The sequence below is a fragment of the Telopea speciosissima genome, chromosome 1 (genome assembly GCF_018873765.1).
Source record: "Telopea speciosissima isolate NSW1024214 ecotype Mountain lineage chromosome 1, Tspe_v1, whole genome shotgun sequence".
Taxonomy (NCBI): domain Eukaryota; kingdom Viridiplantae; phylum Streptophyta; class Magnoliopsida; order Proteales; family Proteaceae; genus Telopea; species Telopea speciosissima.
The window spans coordinates 64,830,089-64,850,570 of NC_057916.1; the positions used below are offsets into that span (position 1 = coordinate 64,830,089).

Here is a 20,482-nt window from a genome sequence, read left to right on the forward strand (position 1 = left end):
GAGTCTGGGCATGACTCAACTCCACAGAACTGCCTGACCGAGCGAAGTCCCCACCCAAACCATTTTGCCCAGCCAGCTGATTGTGCGCCAACAGATGCGTGGCCCCATCCACCACCTCAACCTCGTTATCGTGTGGGAAAGAATCACAAACTCTAGACACCGAGTTCGAGTGGGACTCTTCCAGCAGACCCTGGCCATCGTGCTCCTGAAATACCTCTCTCAATCCCTCCTCCAGCGGGACACGTGTGCTCCCCTGGCCCACCTCCATACCCCTTTCCATGTGGCCTACGTCTCCTTCCAACTGCTCCCCTGCCGAAGTGACCTGTCGTCTTCCCTCCCTGAGGATTTGCTGTGTTGTGTCAATGACCACGGCCCCTGTAGATGTCGCTGCAGGAGCCATCACCTTCTCCTTCCCCTGACACACCTCCACCTTGTGGCCAAAACGGCGACAACCTGCACATCGTGATGGTGGCTCCTTGAAAACTACCTGCTGCTTGAAAATGAACAACTCAGACGATCCCTCTTGTTCCCTTTCAACTAGAACTTCCTCCACCCGCGGCATGGAATCATCTACATCGACGCACACCCGCGTAAAATGACCATAGTGAGAGCCCATGGTACGTTTATCAATGGCCACCGGCTGCCCCACCACCTTGGCAATAGACAATAGTATCTCATCGTGCTAATACTCTTGGGGCAAGAGTGGAAAGCGAACCCAGGTTAGCCTATGCGTAATGGACTGTGCATGAACCTGAAAATCCTTTCTCCATTGCTGCAAGCGAAGGGTTTGGCCATCAATACCAAGGGGGGGGGGGGGGCGCCTCCATATTGCAGTCATATCTTTGGCATTACTGAACCTGAAAATAATGAAACCCTTACCAATGGACGTCAGATGCACCTTGTCCTTCAGAGCCCATGACTTTGTTGCCTCTCGAACCCTAATCATTGTCGTAAATCGGAAATTTACTCTCCCCAGAAGCGCAAACTTTAGCTTGTCCAATTGCGCAAGGTAAGCGGATTGGGGTATTTTGATTCGAGTTAAATTGCCATCCCTGACCGGCAATGGCAGGCTTGCTATCTCTGGCAACCGAGGCTTCACCACTGCTGCGAACGATCTCCTAGGAACCTCCAGGGCCTGTGGCTGAGGTTGCAACGCTGGGAACCCTAGGAAACCTCCAAGGTCCCCCCCTTCATGAAAAACCCTATTCTCAACCACAGACATTCTCCCACCCTACACAACACTACTTGACCAAAAAAATTCGTTTCAATTCCGCCCCTTTTGTTAACAATATACTAGCTTATAAGACTAGACTCAAGCATAGTTGAGTCTGCTTGAGTGATATTATGATACATACCTTATTTGTAGCAGTTATTTAATATGGGGTTAGGTTTGTTATTAGTAGCAGTTATTTCATATATAGTGGTTATTGGTATGGGGTGTTTACTCGTATATAGAGAATGAATTATACGGTTATCTAGTATTTAACAAGTAGTGGGAAGTTATTCTAGTAATGGGTCCTAATTACTATTTATATTAGATAAAGGGGAAAAAAAAGAGATAGACTGGAAAAGACTTGAATTCCTAAAATTACTGTGTTGAATAGAGAGCATGACTTCCTCTATAAAGCCAAGTATCATATTTTATCTCTTGTCTCGCCACCCTATTTTCTCTCATTTCTCTTCCATGTGCCTAGCAAATTATCTAGTAAAAAATAAGAGATTGGCTCAAGGGAAATCATGACTATTGCAAGTGAGCAGGTGACCATTTGTTTAGAGAAGGTTTTTCCTGGTTTATAATTCCCTAATTATGTCATTGCCATATTGTGGATGAATCACATAAATCCATTAGCCTTATCAAAAGGGACATTTCTAAGGGACTTAGTTCCATAAAATAGTGAACCACAAGCAATTTTTCTTTGTAAACTACATTACTAAAACCCTAGAAGTTAGGACCCGGCTATATCCCACAGATAAATAGGAAAAAACAACTAAAATGTGGGGGACCTCATGTCTGACCCCTAACCCAAAGACAATGAGTGCACTTAGCTCTCTCATAATCAAGCCTAAACCTATTATAAAACTTATCAAAATCTTTTTTTTTTTTGAAGTACAACCTTTAAACCTACAAGAACCCAAATCCCAAACTCAACTTGCCTCCAAAACTCTGGTCAGAATGAGAACTTAATGATTTAAAAAAGATTTAACTTATTATAGGTAGTGCAATAAATTCCAACTTTGCTAGAATTGGAACCTCACAAATTTTTTAGGGTTAGGAGGTTTGAAATGGTTTATTGGTTAAGGGATAAAATAGTTAATTACCTAGTCAATTGAGTTTGATCCCAAGATCCAAACAGAACCTAAGGGGGACCCAGAAAGAAGAAAAAAAAAAGCCATTAATTTTACCAAGGTATCTTTACTCTAAAACTAAAGCATTACATGCATAAGATGCAAATTGAGATGATTGAGGTAGGGTCACTGCTACCATTAAGAAGATACAGTTAATATATAAAATATTATGCAAAAAGTCATTGAGCATTTTCACAACTTGATACTACTAAATTAAGAAAAAAGGAAATGACAGTGGAACTTATAGATGCTTTTTCAATATGATTGGTAGTTTAATTGCACTCAACAAGGAACAGGAAGCAGTGGAGTGCCTTTTTCATTAATTGATTATCTTAAGTGGGTAGCCCAAATTTTCATTGACCTCATTCTCCCACTACCCCCTGTCCTCACATCTCCTCTCCTTCCATGGTGACTGCTAGCTACAACAGTGACTGTACCCATTAAATGGTGTTTTCTTATGCCAAAGTATAATATCCATTGGAAAAAAAAGGTTCATATCATATTATGTAATGAGTTGACAAGTGATTTGTTTTTGTTATAACTAGAGACAATATATTAATGAAAAGGTGGAAAGATGGGGAACAATGGAATGGAAAGAGGGGTCACCTTTGAAGGAACAAGAGGGCTTTCCTTGGTGTGGGAAGAACCAACAGAGACAGCCTTCAAGAGGGTATAAATAAAAACTAGATAAGTGTCTAGCTAGCAGACCTTCCCCATTAACTAAAATAACCTTAGATTTCAAGGATATATCTAAATAAGTATTTTTCAATAACAAATTTAATTGATATTAAAACCATCTACCTAGATTCTGGTTTCCTTTTAAGAGTGGCAATACATCTAATTAATGTGGCCCATGTATGAAAAGTGCAAGTCTCACTTGCTTATGTCTTAGCTTTAATGTGTATAGTAACTTAGTCTATAGTGGAAGCAACAACATTTCAGACTCACACAAAAAAGTTTTTAGAGAAAATTTAATTAATGGTGAACTTGGTCAATAGAGAGATGATCATTAGAATGAGTGTGTTTGGTTGTTGAGAAACTAAGGGGATCCTCTACTGAAAATAATTTCTCCATAGAGAAGAAGCATGACTTACAAGCCCCACTAGGACTAAGCCTAAAAGTTGCGTCCACTTCTTGGTTTTAATATGTTGATTATGCAAGCAATCCATGAAAAGCTCCACTTATAAAGTGATTTACAAGGATAAAAAATGCATAATATATATAGCTAGCAATCTGACCTTCCCAAATCCCTCACCCTTTATAAAAACCCATTAACCCAGCTTTTCTCCTTAAACTAAGCCTTCCATTAGGGGAATAGAATCCCCCTTTCCATGTGTAAACATGAGTATCTTTCTAGGCCCCATATGTCTTTAATCCAAACCCATTATGGTTCCCACCATACTAAGCAAAAATTACTGCATTAATTTGTTGGGTTATGATTATAATCCATGATCCATTCATTTGTATTCTAAAGGAAAAAAAAAAAAACAAAATTCTTGGTATTGAATGGATGTAAAATTGAAAGCTAATGAAAAGCTTACTTCAAAACATCACATTCATGAAGTGGAATGAATGATTTGGAGTAAATATGCAGAAAAGGTTAGCTTACCTAAGACAGTAAGTAAGGTTGGTTCCAAACATGTAAAGATAGGGACAGCCGCCCACCATTAAATAAAATGTAGCTTACTAAATGGTCATTAGTTTGGTTACAGTACAAATTATTAACAAATGAAATCCAGAAAGAGAAAAAAAAAAAAGTATAGTTACCAAATATATTAGGTTTTTGCCTTTTGTTCTTTGAATTGCTTATAGATTCATTAAAATATCCAATTTTAAGAATTTTAATAATAATTGATCATAAAAAAAGAGAAATCTATTATAATTTCAAAAAAATATTCTACATTGATCAAGTAGTAATTCCATGATTCATTTGGTCCTATTTTTCATTATCTAATGAAAAATGATCGATTTTTCGGGTATGAGGTGTGAACGCGCCGCCGAACGGGGAAAATTAAATTCAGCCAAATTAAGATAAGCAGGATATTGAGTATAAAGTTGTCTTTCTCCTTGGATTCTCACATGCGATATCAATCTCCATCGAGTATGGTAACTCAGTTTGAGAATCCTTTTACAACTCCGGCCACATGCGATATAAGATCTTATTAAGAGTAGCAAGTTGATTGTAATTTATATTTCCTTGAAGAGTGAAGAATTTTATGGAACAAAGATTCAACTCCAATAGAGGATTTACATGATGGGCATAAGAATCTCCCCACCATCATTATACTCACTGAATAAGAATATTTCAAAAAGCTATTCACAAAGTTTCAGTTTCTACTAGAGAGATCAATGAGATTGGAATTTTAACAAACAGATATATCCAACTTCTTCTACCCAAAAATAAAATGTGCTTAAATTAAAATTCTTCTGCATCTTTCTTCACCCCCCCCCCCCCCACCCCCCACACACACTTTTAGAACCATTAACATGAATAGGCACCCACACAATCATTGGAGGTTTGAAGTCATTGAGTTCCGAACATCATTATCTAGGAGGGGATATGAGATAGAATCTTAGTCACTTTCAGTCTGGCATGGTTGAGATTCTAACAACACCAATTTGTCATCACCAATCTCTTTTCCTGGAAATTTACCTGTAAAGAGAACTGAAATCTAGGCACGCGGCCTATAAGCCCAACAGTAGTTCACCTATATCTGACTGAATTTTTTTTTCAAGCAAATCTTTTACATAGTATGAACAGGATGAGTTAACTAAAATTGGTGTCTGCCCTAGATGGCCCAAGCAAATATTGATGATTGGAGTGTAATCACTGGCTAGAGTTGTGTTGCGGCAAGATCCGATCCGATGTTCTTTTTGGCTGATCTGACCTGCACAAGAGAACAATACAAAACAAAGAAGTGCCGGTTTGAACCGGTTAGGGGATCAGAGAACCCTTTACCTGGGCTAAACGTTGCTATTTATAGGGTTAAGATGGTAGATCGGAATGTAATTTTCTCGATCAGAGATGGTCGGGAGTGTCCTATATATGTATAGGTGTTGCTTCTCAGGCCAGACACCTGTTGGGTACGTAGGGAGTCATAAAGAAAGCGTGACTCTAATCAGACTAAGCTCTGGTCTAGTTAGTTTACTATTGAGGTTTAATTGCTTGTCGTCCAAGCTTATACCTCGTTCGACGTGTCTACCAATTGTGAATGAATGACGTGGACTCATCTGCTGACTAATGGACGAGTCCGAGTTGGCTGGGTGAACTGGGCCGACCCCTCGGCTCAGTCTTCTGGCCAAATCTGAAATTATTCAAGGCCTTTAGCTTAAACCAGTATCCAATGCCCGACCCGTACGATTAAGTCGGTTCCTGGTTTAGTCCAGAGAAATGATGAATTTGTATGGCTCAGTTCGGTCGGGCGATCGAGTGGTCTAAATATTCCCCTTATCTTTCCAATTTGGTTCATCAATACTCACAAAAATAATTGATGGGTTCAACACTTCAACTACTCCAGCATGGTCATGTCAAGTCCTCATTTGTGGAGAATATGATTAAAGACTGTAAAGCATTGTTCACAAGCAGATGTTCTTTAAGGTTGAGTCTTCCCCCAGAACCATCTATACAGATTTTTGAACTTTTTTCTTAGATCTTTATGTCAGTATTGTTAAAATGAGATAAGAATGAGTGGTAATAGACTTAGAAGTGCTGTTTTTCCAAGGCTGCCAAAAGTAATTTTCTTAGTGGACTATCTGGAAAATAATCATCATTGATTTCTTTCTTTTTCTCTTTAGTCATTCAGTTCCAATTCATTCAGTTCCTTGGTAAGATGCACTTGATAAAAAGTTAATAATAGCATCATATTCTACAGTACCATTTTTAGGTATAGTTTTGATTCTTGTTCTTTTCTTATCATTTTGGCAAAGCTTTAAGAGTTACCACCTTAGGTTGGTTTCTAAGTCACATTTAGTACTACTAGGTCTTAATGTAGAACCAGTTCTGTTTTAATATTTTATGTAAAGCTTTGAACATAATATGAAAGTGATCATAAAGGTAGCTTGTATTATTTAAACTAGTGAATTAATTTTCCATTTTTCTTCTTCTCTTTAAAGTTAAAACAAAAGAATGCTTTTTAAATAAATTTTTAGTCATGTAAGTAATTGTGCTACTCCTTCATAAGAGATGGTTTGGAATAGTCATTTTAAGCCATAGATTGACTTAAAAAGACTTCCACTATCATCTTAAAGTGTAAGGTTATATTAAATGTCTTCTCAAAATTCATGATGATAAAATAGAAAAAAAAAAATAAGTATAATAATCTGCTTTTTGTTGCCAAATCTTGCTTTTATTATGAGAATAAGACTTAAGTATTCGATCAATTTTAAAAATCATACCAAGTAGTGAAGGCCAACTTAATATGAAACTGTATAGCTGCCTGCCTAATATGAATTTTTTAGACATTTTCAGGGAAAGTTTGAAGATTTGTGAAGTACTTTTCAAAATTTGCCCTAAAAAATTTCAAAACTATCAATGTATATATTTATTTCAAGCAGAGGAGGATCCTATATTGTTCATAATACAAGATTTTGAAGTTCTACTTCAATTATTTGAGTTATCATGTATTGCACTTTTTTCTTTTATATTGTTTCAAAAAATTTCGAAGACTTACACTTTTAACCAATTCTATCAACTTTATTTCGACACATAAAATTTTTTTAGTGTCGTATTTGGCATTAAGAAAGGGAGACTAGGGCCTACTTATTAATGAACTTGGAACCCTCTGGCACTACAAGAAGTTGGTGCAACGGCGGCACTTTAAGTAGAGATATCACAGCACCAAATTAAAATGCCATCATATATGGAGATTCCACGGCATTTTTATATAAACTCCGTAATGTCTTCCACATGGCAAATCTCCCTCCAATCTTAGTACTCTTTGCAACTATGCCTCAACCATAAGGAGACATAACAGGAGGCTGATATTGAGATGGCATTTTACGAAAAAAAAAATTAGGGTTATACAGCATTGAGACAGTACTGGTATAAGGTGCCTTATACCCCACTAATTAATTTTCAGTGCCAAGCATCTCCTCTTTTACTACTATTGAAATTTAGAACAATATAATATGATCGAGCTACAACAGATCATTATATCTAATTAAACCATCACAATATTGATTTAATTAATGATAATATAGATTAGATTAGGATTGATTTCCTTTCTGTTTCAAGATGTATACTTTTTTTGTACATATATATAACCCTATCCTTCAATTGTTAACAAAGTCAATGTAGATTTATTATCATCTAAGCATCATTAATAATAAAAGCATCTTCAAGCCTCAACTCAGAAATCTTATCCAGCAAAACTAGCTCAATCCTACCTAGAATATTCTTAGTGGTTGCTCAAAAAGAAAAATTACAAGAAATAAGCTTTCTCATATAGGAACATTAGGATCAAACAAGGTTTCAAATTGGCAAATGCCAGTAATAAGAAAGTTAATCAAGAAAAAAAGAAAAGAAAAGATTGACTGCTTAATGAAAAGATGTTCTTGATCCATCAGGTTGGAAAAGAAAGAAAAAAAGAAGATTACCCAATAGAAAATTGTTACACATAAAATCATAATTAAAAGAGGTCACTAATTAATCACTAGATTACTAATATTGTCTGCAACTGTTTAATTATTGTAATGATCACATTCCCTATGTTGGTTTTGCAAGACCTTCATATGGATGCTCTAGGCATAAAATTTTTTATCTGCTCTATTTCTTGTCCGCTCCATTTCCCCAAGTTCCTCTAATAGAGAGGGGTGGACCCCACCTGGACAGTGTGTTTGGGTAGGGATAGGGTGGTCATTTCTGCCTCCATCTATTAGAGGAACTTGGGAAAATGGATTTGCATAGGAAATGGAGCAGAGACAGACCACGGTTTCGCGGTTGTTAATTTTTGGTTTCTTCATCTTTTCTGATGTAGTGGGCTAACTAGTCCCCCTTGCTGCTGATGGCAGTGCCAAAAGTGGGAAAGGTTAGTTGGGTTGGTTGTTTTAGTTTTTCTTTCGATTGATCCTAGTTTCCTTGTCAGTTGCTTCTTGGGGTTTTATCTTTTGTATATTCTTATTTTCATTCTTTTTAATACATATAATCTTTTTTAAAAAGAAAAAGTTTAATTATTGTAATGGATGGTGAAAAGGATGTCAAATCTTTGGTAAGGGAATTTCTTGACTTTCTTCTTTTTCTTTTTTTCTTTCTTTTTTTGTCTTAATGATATTAATGATAACTTTGTAGAAAGTGGTTAATGTTTATCTAAGTATTCCTTCTAATCACATTTGGGAATGAAAAAGAGTAAGTGCAAAGGGAACATATGAAAGGTAGCATCCTACAAAGTAGAGGCTTGTATCTACTACTTTGCTTCATCTACTTAGATGGTCAAGCAGATTCCACGTTACTATATATTGGCCACTCAAAGGAACTCTAATACGTTTCACAATTTTCAAATTCACACACACACACACACACACACACACACAATATATATATAATCATGTATGAATTTTAAAACAATCCACAAAAAAAAAATAAAGAATAAGTTAAGAAATAACCAAAAATAATGTTAGTCAACAATGTGGAATGTGGGGGAGCATTTTATAGCGTCAGGGGTTGCTTTTTTAGGTAAGATTTGTAGAGACCCACTTAATGGATGCTAATTAAGAGATTAATGCCTAGGTCCCATTTGGTTAGGAACAAAGAAAAACAATTTTCATGGGTAAAGTGAAATATATTGGAAGGCCAAAATAGAAAAGAAACTTTTTAAAATCATTGATTTTACTAATTCTCTTTCACTCACTCACTTCTAACCAAGATTTAAAATTTCAGAAAAAAAAAAAAAAAGAATTAAAATTTCAGCGAAAATTCGGTGAAATTACTGAAATTTTTTTGTTATGCAGAAGTTTTGAAATTTCATTAAAATATTACGGTTTTAACAATGGGTGAAATCTGAAATTTTGAACCTTGTTTCTAACCAAATGGGGTCTTAGAGGGCTTGGCAAAGCCTCATGATAGTGTTGCATTAAAAGAGAAAAAAAAAAATATCTCTGTGACAGTGTGGTAGGCGCGTGTTTTGCTTCGGTGTGGGCTGATGTGGCGTGATGCCATTTTGTGTTTGGCTGTCTTCATGTGTAGAATGATGTGGACAGAGTGATGTGTAGTTATATGGCAATAGAGACATGAAAAAAAAGGTGTGATGAAGGTGTGCAAAGGACAGATTGTGGTAAAGGTATTTGGAATCATTTCTGATTATTATTATTTTTTCATTTTAATAAACAATATTTAGACTTGTTACGCATGATATTCTGATTTTCTAAAGTGATTCTTTGATTCTCACAGATGATTCCTTGCAGTTTCTTTATAGTTTAATAAGTATAATATGTGATCCGACAACAAATGAGAAAGTTAATTCCAAAATAAGAAGCAAATATTTGAATTATAAAAAAAAAAAAAATCAAAAATAGAAATAATCAAGTTTTCATTCACCCATAGTGAAGAGAGAATATTTTAAGCCACGACATATGATCTTTCGATTGGACTGATGAAAAATGTTTTCAACTTCATATGATAGGAGGCGGGATTTAGGAATTAATGATGAAACTCGATCAGCTGCCTAAGATTTCAATTGTATGGTTACATCATGATGAATGAAGAGATTCTTTTTCTATGGGAGCGAAAAACTTTCTCCAAAAAGATATACCAGAGTCAAATCCCTTAATACTTGACAACTGTATTGAGCTTGACAAGCACTTCTCATTTTAAAATTCAATCAAAACCCCTCTGAAGAATCAAAATTTTATATACTAACATAAGTCAGTCACTTTGGAGAATAAAACCCCTTAGAATCACTTCAAAGAAGTAATACCACACTTGAAAGAGAAATGTGTGCTTGCCCTGGGCTGTGAATTTCAATTCACACCCAATTCATTAGTCAAGAAGATACACAATAAGGGCCTAAGGGCCTTACACCTCAAATAAAATTTTTTTCATAAATTTTTTTTCCAATATTTACATTTTCTGTAAATATATTTCATTTCGTTTCCCAATGAAATATTTGTGTTTCCCTTACAACCAAACACTAAAAATAGATTAGTAGAGTAAAATAATATAATTCAAAACTTCTGAATTCCGCATAAAGCCCTTGAGCATCCAATTGACTCATTGAGAGATTTGAGAAAGAAGAAAATAGATTAGTAGAGTAAGAACTTATAAGTAGAGCGGTGGCCAAGGCTCCGTTTGGTTGAAAGTAGAGGGAAAGGAAATCACTTTATTAAAAAAAAAGGAGGGGGAAGTTATGTAATAAGGAATGGAATGTGTAATCAACATAAAACTCTTACTATAGTAAGTAAAACAGGTAAGAGTTACGTAAAAAATCAACAATTTCTTCTCAGGGCGCTCTGATCAGCTTAAATATTTTTTTTTTTGGAGACAGGAGGGGTATCCGACTTTAGGCCGACTAAATCCCCCCTGGGCTCGTACATGACCCCCGTGCCACGCACGAACTGGGAGCTTCTGGGCCCTAGTGAGCCTCAGGCCAGTGGCCCCAAGAAATTATGCAGTGGCGAAGGTTTGATCACAAGAATCAGCTTAAATATTGAACAAACAAATCATTAGGTATAGCTTTGACACCACTAGATTTCAGGAAAGTAGTGGGACCAAGTTTTACACATGGATCCCAATCCAACAGTTCAAAATATGGAGGCTGGATCAGGTTCTCGTACACCCTTAGGAAGGGCGCACAGATTGAATCCACTCACTCTCTTGAATTTCAACTGTGTGCCTAAGGGTGTACGAGAACGATTTTCCTACGAGAACTTGATCTAGACTCCAAAATATGGTCTAGTTTTGTGGTCTGCCTTTTTCTTTTTCTTTTTCTTTTTTTCTTCCCATGAGAAGGGTTTTTTCTCTTGCAAGTAACCTAAAAAGTGAGAGACCATTAACTGGGGACCAAGAACTTGATCAAATGGAATCAGGAATAAGCAGAAGAGTTTCTTGCTTTTCTTAGTCAAAATTAGCGGCGGTATCATTGACTTTACTGATCATGTCTGCATCGAGGCTTAGCTCAGTTAGCCAAATGAGCTTGACCAGAGTAACTTCAACTTTAATCCTTATAGTTAACTGTTTAATTTAGTTTTTAGTTCCTTTTTACTGTTAAAATTACAATTCTAATATTACTATTTTGGTTCATGGACATCAGTGATTCTATAATCAGAGGAGAGCCTAAACCCAACGGAATCTCAAAAGGCAGAACCAAGCTACCACAATGCAATTCCACTCATGTGGTTGCATTGTCTACTTTAACCTCGCTGCTACCTTCTCATGTAGTTGCAGACTTGAACTTCCTAGTACATTTCAAAAGTCAAGTGTCAAGTTCAGAGAATAGGAAGATTTTGGGGTTAAGCACTGCTTGTAAGAAGAGTAAAGACAGGATTCAATCCCAAGACCTAGCCACTGAGTTGCAACCAAGGATCCAGATCTCGGTTTCAAACCTAGTTTCGGTCAGATCTGAAACCGAGACATGTCGAATTTTGTTTCAAGGTTTCGACACTAGGTTTTCAGTAGTTGGGCCTCCCTAGGTTAAAACCCAAGATCAAAACTTGGTTTTCGACCATGGGTTTCGACACTGGGTTTTGTTTCGGTCAGGCCCAAAACCAAGACAACTCGTAGATTTCAGTCAGTTTAGACTGAGATTTAGTTCCATGGTTGCAACTATAGTAAATCTAGTCAAATTTTGTTTTCAACCCCAGGATGAAATGACTAACTTAAGTTGCAACTTTATGGACCTGGGTTGCAATTTTTTTTGTTTTTTTCTACAACAGGCAACAGGTTTATTTGCCAAACCCTGTGAGTGACATGTCTTGGTGTCAAAGAATGGACATATAGTTGAGTGGTACCCGACCATGATTATGAGGTTTCAGCTCCTACACAAAATGGAGGAATCACTCAGCAATCAGAATTGTTGAAAATAAAGCTCCATAGACGGACCAATACCAATTTTCACAAAAATCAACGACATTTCTTGGACAATGTTTGAGAAAAACTTTCGGAAAAAGAAATCTAATTGACACAGCAAAGAATGTTTTCAAGTTGGAAGGGAGGCTGAGATATGGAATTCCAGCTCAGGTGAAAGGATTTGTGCAGCACAACCTTTTACCGTTTGAAGTTGCACTTCTATGAATCCCATAAGTTATATCTTGTATTGGACACAAGTTCCTCTCTCATCCTTCAAATCATATTACTTTTTTGATTGTCTATTGGTATGTTGCACATGATTACAAGACTTTACGGTGGATTCCTGTTCACGTCCTTGTATAGCAAATACCGGGACCGAGTTTTCCCAAGTGCTGCATATCTAAAAGATGAGCAAGAAATTTTATTATGGTCTGTCTGCTACTAAAGCATTCTCTTTGAGAGAGTTACAGATGGTAAAATGTTGCTGCTTACCACTGATAAAAATGGTGCCATCCAAATAACATCCCCCGCTTGATCAAGGTACCTATCATCAATAGAAATTGAGGAACTGTTAGAAAATATGGAAGCAAACAGATGAATAAAATGAAAAAGGGCGTACCCAGTGCACGAGGCTCCTGCCACTGCGAGGTCTGGGGAGGGTCATACTTACGCAGCCTTACCCCTGTTTCGCAGAGAGGCTGCTTCCAGATTCGAATTCGTGACCACTTGGACACAATGGAGCAACCTTACCGTTGCACCAAGGCCCGCCCTCTAGAAGCAAACAGATGTACAAACACAAATAAAAATGTTTACAAAGTAATGTCTTCCTTCAGCACATAATCTCTCACTCTAGGAGAAAAACTGAGGAAAGACATGCATAGTTTAGGACTAGTATGGCTTTGAATAGAGCTGATTGGAGGAAAAGGATCCATGTAGCAGACCCTATTTAGTTGGGATAAGGCTGAGTTGAGTATAATCTCTCCATTGAAGCAATTTAGGAATTAACAATAACTATAGAATCTTTATAAAGAAGTGAAGGATAAAACAGACGTACAAACACAAATAAAAAATTTAGAAAGAAAAGCATTAAAAGATTAGCTTACATCCACAAAACTACATGAAACTTTAACAAGGACAGTTATACTTGCTACTATCAGTGATCACCCTTTCTTTTTTGTCATTTGGTATGGATTAACACAAAAGTCTTTAAATGTGCTGGGTGACAGGATGTAGAGAAATCCACATGTTTGATACTTCATTTCCATGCTAGAATATTTCAGCCTAAGACCAACTTGACATGTCAATTGGTGAGATTTCTCTTGCCTCTTCATTGGACAAGTTCAATGTCCACTTCACAGCTAGGTTGTTTGGATACTTTAACATTTTAGGCCTTTTAGATGTGCCCATAGGATGTCATACAAGCTTGTCCAAATGGAATAAAATAGGTTATTGAACATCTTCATTTCTGGTCATTAGTGTGGTGATTGCCCCCTTGCTTCCAAAATTTCAAGATTATCTTTGTGATATTTAAGCTTTGGGTGGAAGCCCTCATTCATGTTACAGTTAAACAGTGCCATAATCTGCCAACCAGGCCAAAAAGAAATTACTCCTATATCATTCATCAAGAGGTAACTGTCAAACGGTTTCATTTTAAGAAAATACCAGGGGTCAACCCGAGTCCCAGATACAATTCAGGTTAAAAAAAAAAAGAGGTAACTGTTGGAATAAACCCGATATGCAGCGGAATTTGGATCAGGTCAATACTTGTAGTTCATGATCAAAAGTAAGGAGGAAACAATTTTGAAAACAAAATTTATGGTTACCTTAGAGTCGCAAGCGTTACTCCTCTTATAGATAATAGGTTTTTCAACTTGTGCAAATATGAAGATTGAAAACTTATTCAACACTTGAATGTTTGTTCAATCCTTGCAATTTTTAGAAGAACACAAAAATCACCAAAGCCTCTTGAGTCTCAAACTTAAGTCTCACACACACCACTGCAAGAGAGGGGAGAGAGAGAAATTCGTGGGAGGGGGAGAAAACACTGCCAAAATCGTGGAGAGGCTCCTCCCTCTCCCTTTTTATAATTTTGGAGATCTTTGGAACTCAAGTAATCCCCTTCTATCTTAGACTTGGCTCAATCTTTCATTTTGATGTTTTGTGAATCTTCTAATTTTGCAACTCCAATTTGCTGCTAAAGTTGAAGACATAGAATCTCAAAAGGGATACAATCTTTCTAAATTATGGTTTATAAGATATTCTCATAATATTTCTTACCATAATATAAAAAGATATTTAATCATAAATATTTTGTTCTCCAATATAATGCCATGTGTCCAATAAATTAACTCTTTTATTGCACATAAGCCCTTCCACTTTCCTAATATCCCATAATGAATTATAGGGTCTGTACTTTAATGCTACTAATCCCTAATTCATCATGTACGTTGATCGAGAGAATATGTGATTGCGATTGGACGGCTAAAAAACTTCGAAATCAATTCTCAATATAATTTATATAATAATTTTATATTGAAAATAAATAAATAAAAACATTTTGATTAAACACTAGATCCAGATTTAGTTCCGACCAATCAATTTCTCTCTCCTCGATATTCCCTGCATACAGGCAGTGGATTCCATGTTGAGCATCCTCTTTGTTTACAATGCAGGACCACGAATCCAGTGCACCGGTTTATAGTCCTAACGGACATCAACCATTGGTTTACCAAAACCCTTAACACCACACTGCAACAAATGGAATCTCTCAAGTCTAAGGGCCATCGAGTGGCGGGTACGTGTATCACTCACACAACCAGTAACATTACATAAGATACTCGTACCGGATTCTTATCTATACACGCTCTTGACATGTACCCATACCCATGCCCCATTTCTCCTGACATGTGGTACGACGACCATATAAACAAGATGTCCAGTCCTATTCCCAGTCGAGACCAGTTTAAGGTTAACACCTATAGAACGAACTTAGAAGCCCAAATAATATAATTAAATTCATTAATTTAATAAACGGGTTTGATGGACACATTTCCAACAATAACTACTATCATGAGAAAGAAACTAAAGGGGCGTACCCAGTGCACGAGGCTCCCGCCATTGTAGGGTCAGGGGAGGGTCATAATGTATGTAGCCTTACCCCTGCTTTCGCAGAGAAGCTGTTTCCAAACTCGAACCTGTGACCTGTTGGTCACCATGGAGCAACCTTAACTATTGCACCAAGGCTTGCCATCGAAGAGAAGGAAACTACATCTGAAAATTATCCTAAGACACTGGACTTCCTAATCTGAGATTAGGAAACACCAACTGGAACAATTCATATGAAATAATGCTTCTCATTCCATGCCAAATTGTCGATAGAAACTAAAAGGAGAAGCATGCAAACTTTTCTATGGAGCATTGTTGCATTATATGTTCTAATGGTAACATTCTTGGCAAATATTCTTAATGATGCATATAACCTTTTCCATTGACTAATAAAAGCATTATTGCAGAAGGATAATGTGATGGATCCCTTTCTTCCACCCTCCCTGGTAGATGAACATGGGGGATAAACCAATTATATGCTTCAACTATTAAAGACCTCATTCACATTACAGTTAAATAGTGTCATATAATATGCCGACCAGGCCAAAAAGAAATTACTGGTGAGAGACAAGGAGAGAATGATTTGGCTTGTCAAAAAGACAGAGGTCATTGCTTTATTTATAATCGAAGATCATTACAAATATAGAAGATAAATCCTAGCATAATCAACTGTGGATAATGAACCAGACACTCTAATGTATCTAGGTCCAGGTCATGGGTCACTGGATCATCCTTTAACACACCCCCTCAAGTTGGTGCATAGATATCTCGCATGCCCAACTTGAATAAAATAGGATGGAATGACTTAGACGTCAAACCCTTAGTGAACATATCAGCCAATTGATTTTCAACAGTAACAAAAGATATTCATATTAGGCCTTCTTCAAGCTTCTCCTTTATGAAATGGTGATGCAACTCAATATGTTTATTACGATCATGTTGATCTGGATTATGGGCGATGCTGATTGCAGCCTCATTGTCACGGTAGATCCTCATAGGGTCTTTAGAAGTAACACCCAAATCTTTAAGAATGATTTTTAACCAAAGTAGTTCACAAATTCATTGTGTCATGGCTCGGTATTTAGCTTCTGCACTTGACCTGGATACAACTGACTGTTTCTTGCTACACCATGTGACCAAATTTCCTTCTAAGAATGTATAGTATCCAAAGGTGGAATGTTGATCATCTATGGACCCTGCCCAGTTAGCATCAATGAAGGATTCTAACTTCAAGCTATTGTTATTAGAGAATAGAAGACCTTTCCCTAGAGAAGACTTTACATACCGAAGGATCCGGTATACAGCTTTAAGATGTGGAGCCTTTGGGTCATGAAGAAATCGACTAACAATTCCCACAACATATGCAATGTCTAGTTTAGTGTGAGATAGGTATATGAGTATATCAGTCATAGTTGTCAAGGCTTCGCCTAGGCATCCAGGTGGCTTGGTTGAGTTAGGCGCCTAGGTAGATGCCTTGGTTTCCTTGATGGTGTCGGCTTGATTTTGGGCCCTCTCCAACGCCTTGAGTCACCTAGACATTGTGACAACTATGATATCTGTCTTCCTATAAGACGCTGATATCTTTCCTTATCAATCGGGTCACCTCCTGTGCAACTAAGATGATGATTTACCTCAATAGGAGAATCAGTAGGCTTGCATCCTAGCATACTTGTTTCTTCGAGAAGGTCTAGAACATACTTCCTTTAGGAAATGAAAATGCCTTTTGTAGAACGGGCAACTTTAATCCCTAAGAAGTATATGAGTTTTCCAACATCCTTAGTTTCAAATTATGTTGTCAACTGAGTCTTTAATGAGATCTCTACATATCATTGCCCGTTATGACTATATCATCTACATAAACAATAAGGGCAGTGATTTTCTTTTCCTTGTGTCTAACAAACAAGGTGTGTTCAGCTTGGCACTGTCTGTACCCAAACTTCAGCATAGCCTTTTGGAAACAGCCAAACCAAGTCTGATGAGACTGCTTGAGGCTATAAAGAGATTTTCAGAGTCTACATACTTTACCAGTTGTGGAGTATGAACTAAAACCAGATGGGATGTCCATGTAGACTTCCTCCAAATCCCCATTTAGAAAGGCATTCTTGACATCCAGTTGCTGAAGGTTCCATCCGAGGTTTGCAGCACAAGATAATATCGCTAAAACAGAGATCATTTTGGCAACATGAGCAAAGGTATATATCTTGGTAGTCAATACCCTAAGTTTGTGTAAATCGCTTAAACACCAATCTGGCCTTGTACCTTTCAATAGTACAATCTGCCTTTTGTTTGATGGTAAAAACTCATTTGCATCCTATTGGTTTTTCCCCGCCAAGACAAAAAACTAGCTCCCAAAAATCATTCTTCTTCAAGGCATGCATTTCTTCTACCATAGCATCTTTCCATTTCGGGTTTGAGATAGCTTCTTCCCAGCCTTGTGGAATAATGCAGAGGATAATGAGGAAACAAAGGCACGATAGGAAGGTGACAATGACTTGAAGGACACAAAATTGGAAATATGGTGCAAGGTACATGATCCGACACCTTTCCTAACAACAATGGGAAGGTCAGCATCAGAAGTAGAGGAAATGTTACCTGGAGAGGGACTATTACCTTGTGGCGGATCTAGTTCATGTGGCATAGATGGAGATGGTAAAATAGGGATAGGCTTGCCAGGTGCTTCTCTTTCCTCCAAGTGTAAGTGATGATGTCCTTACTACTTGGACTAGGACTCTCCCCCTGAAGACGAACAATATCAATCACAAGAGGGGGAGTAGAAGGAATCTCTTCCTCCAGTTGATGCTCCTTCTGAAGAAATGAATGATAATAGGGTTCGGTCTCATGAAAAGTGACATTCATGGTAGCAAAAAGTTTCTGAGTAGGGAGAATGATAGCATCAATACCCCTTTAGGGAGGTGGAGTACCTTAAGAAGATGCATCAAATTGCCCGAGGATCCAACTTGGAATGAGAAGGGGTAGAATTATGCAAAAAATAGACACAACCGTGGGGGGAAAGTGAGGCAATGGAAGGATCCAGAAGCTGGCTAACTAGAGTTTTGAAGTGGACACTAGTAGGAACCCGATTTATAAGGAAGGCAACAGTAAGAACCGCATTTTCCCATTAAAATTGGGAACATGATTGGTAAACAACTAACTAAACATCAATGCCCTAGTAACATTGAGAAGGTGGCAATTTTTCCGCTCTGGGGTGCCATTCTGTTCAGGGGTCTGAACACAAGAAGTTTGAGAAATAATGCCACGAGAGTCAAGGTACTGTAGGAAGGACCCATTAATGTATTTAGTGCCATTGTCACGTAAGACTTGGTCTTTGGCATTAAATACACTGCGAATCATATTGTGAAAAGATTGAAAATAGGAGAAAGCCTCAGATTTAGTCCGAAAAAGATAAACCTAGGTCAAGCAAGTACAAGTATGAAAAAAGGTAAGAAACCATTTACACCTACCGCAGCAACAACCTTAAAGGGACCCCATAAGTTTGAATGTATAATAGAAAAAGTAATTAAACTGTTATTGTCACTACGAAAATAAGAAGACCTGCTATGTTTGGCAAATTCACAAACATCACAATGTAAATCATCCAAAGAACAATGTTTAACTATGGAAGGAAATAATTGATGTAAAACATGATAAAAGGGAAGTCCAAGACAACGATACCACTGCTGGAGCTGAGTAAGAGCGCTCTCTGCCAAGATAAGTATTAGCAGAGACTGGCGGAGAGGAAGGTGGAGAGCCTTGATCCAAGTAGTGGAGACCAGCTTGTACTTTACCATATCCAATCATTGCCCCATTGTTAGATCCTGAAAAGCATAGTTCGAGAACTCGTGAGATCTCGGTGAGTTTCTCAATTTTTTGAGAAATCGAGACGAGATGGAATACGATATTAAAAAGTACAAGATCTTGGCAAGATCTCGGATCTCGGATCAAGATCTTGGGTTGACCGATAAAATGACCCATCTACCAGTTTATTTACTTACCTAACTCGACAGTACTTCACATATCTCGGCGAGATCTCGATGAGATCTTGGGTTGACCCATAAAATGACCCATCTACCAATCTATTTGCTTACAATCACAAGCTCAGGATGATGACATGAGTATGAACACCATGCTTGCAAGTTTCGAAAGCATGAGTATAGATACTACTAGTGAGCGATAGTCGTGGCATTCATCTCAGCCTCATCATGACTATGATTATGGCTAGGAGAGCACTAGTTTCTAATATAGTGGCTATGGGCAGTTTGGGCAGTCAACACATGAGTTTGACAATCTAAGCACTGAGTCTGATTTTGGGCCCATATTCCCAGTCCTAAACCACCCATACCCATACATGTCTCAATATGACAGTAGCAGTAGATCTCACGCCTCAAACTAACCGCCTCCGTATCTTCTATACCCTAGGATAGGGGAGTTGGAATATATTGATGACAACACTTATATGAGTATTGTGGCAAACTATGTGCAAAACTACAGTAACACTATGACATGAGAATTCTATGTGGATATGGTCGGGACTGAATACATTAATATATCACATTTTACGTAACATTTGTTTAAAGATTGATGTATTATACACTTTAGCATTTCTAATGCTTATTTAAGTTGTTTTACATTAATTGAATGTTTTGATTGCTTTCTATTACTAAACTGTGTAGAGTAGGGTATTTTAGTAGATCGTCGCCTACCAACCTAAGGTCCAAAGTGAAACTCATATTTGAACTTTGTTGTTGCAAAATCTGATAGTGTCATTGTGTTTATATTGCCTAAAATAGGTTGAATACCAAGTTTCAGACCCAAACTAGGACTAAAACCCACCAAGTTGAGGCTTCGAGTCCAGAAAAAAAAAGGCACCAACTCGGCGAGATCTTGACTCGATTTGATTTTTCCAAGGGTCGAGTTGGTATCGAGTTCCGAGTTCTCGAACCATGCTGAAAAGCACAGTGAATAAAATAAAAGTGCACTGCAATTAAGCACAATAGTGAGACGAGAAATAGAAGCAAATTGGCACATAAATTAGGG

General features: G+C 37.4%; 1 long non-coding RNA gene across 1 annotated transcript; it reads right to left on the reverse strand.

Annotated features, from left to right (window-relative positions):
* Nucleotides 1-12,660: 12,660 nt before the first annotated feature.
* LOC122648544 lies at nucleotides 12,661-12,900 on the reverse strand. The gene is made up of 2 exons (XR_006331095.1): nucleotides 12,836-12,900; nucleotides 12,661-12,743 (listed from the first exon to the last, which is right to left on the reverse strand). It is a non-coding gene; the product is annotated as an uncharacterized LOC122648544 (long non-coding RNA).
* Between the last annotated feature and the right edge of the window lie 7,582 nt (nucleotides 12,901-20,482).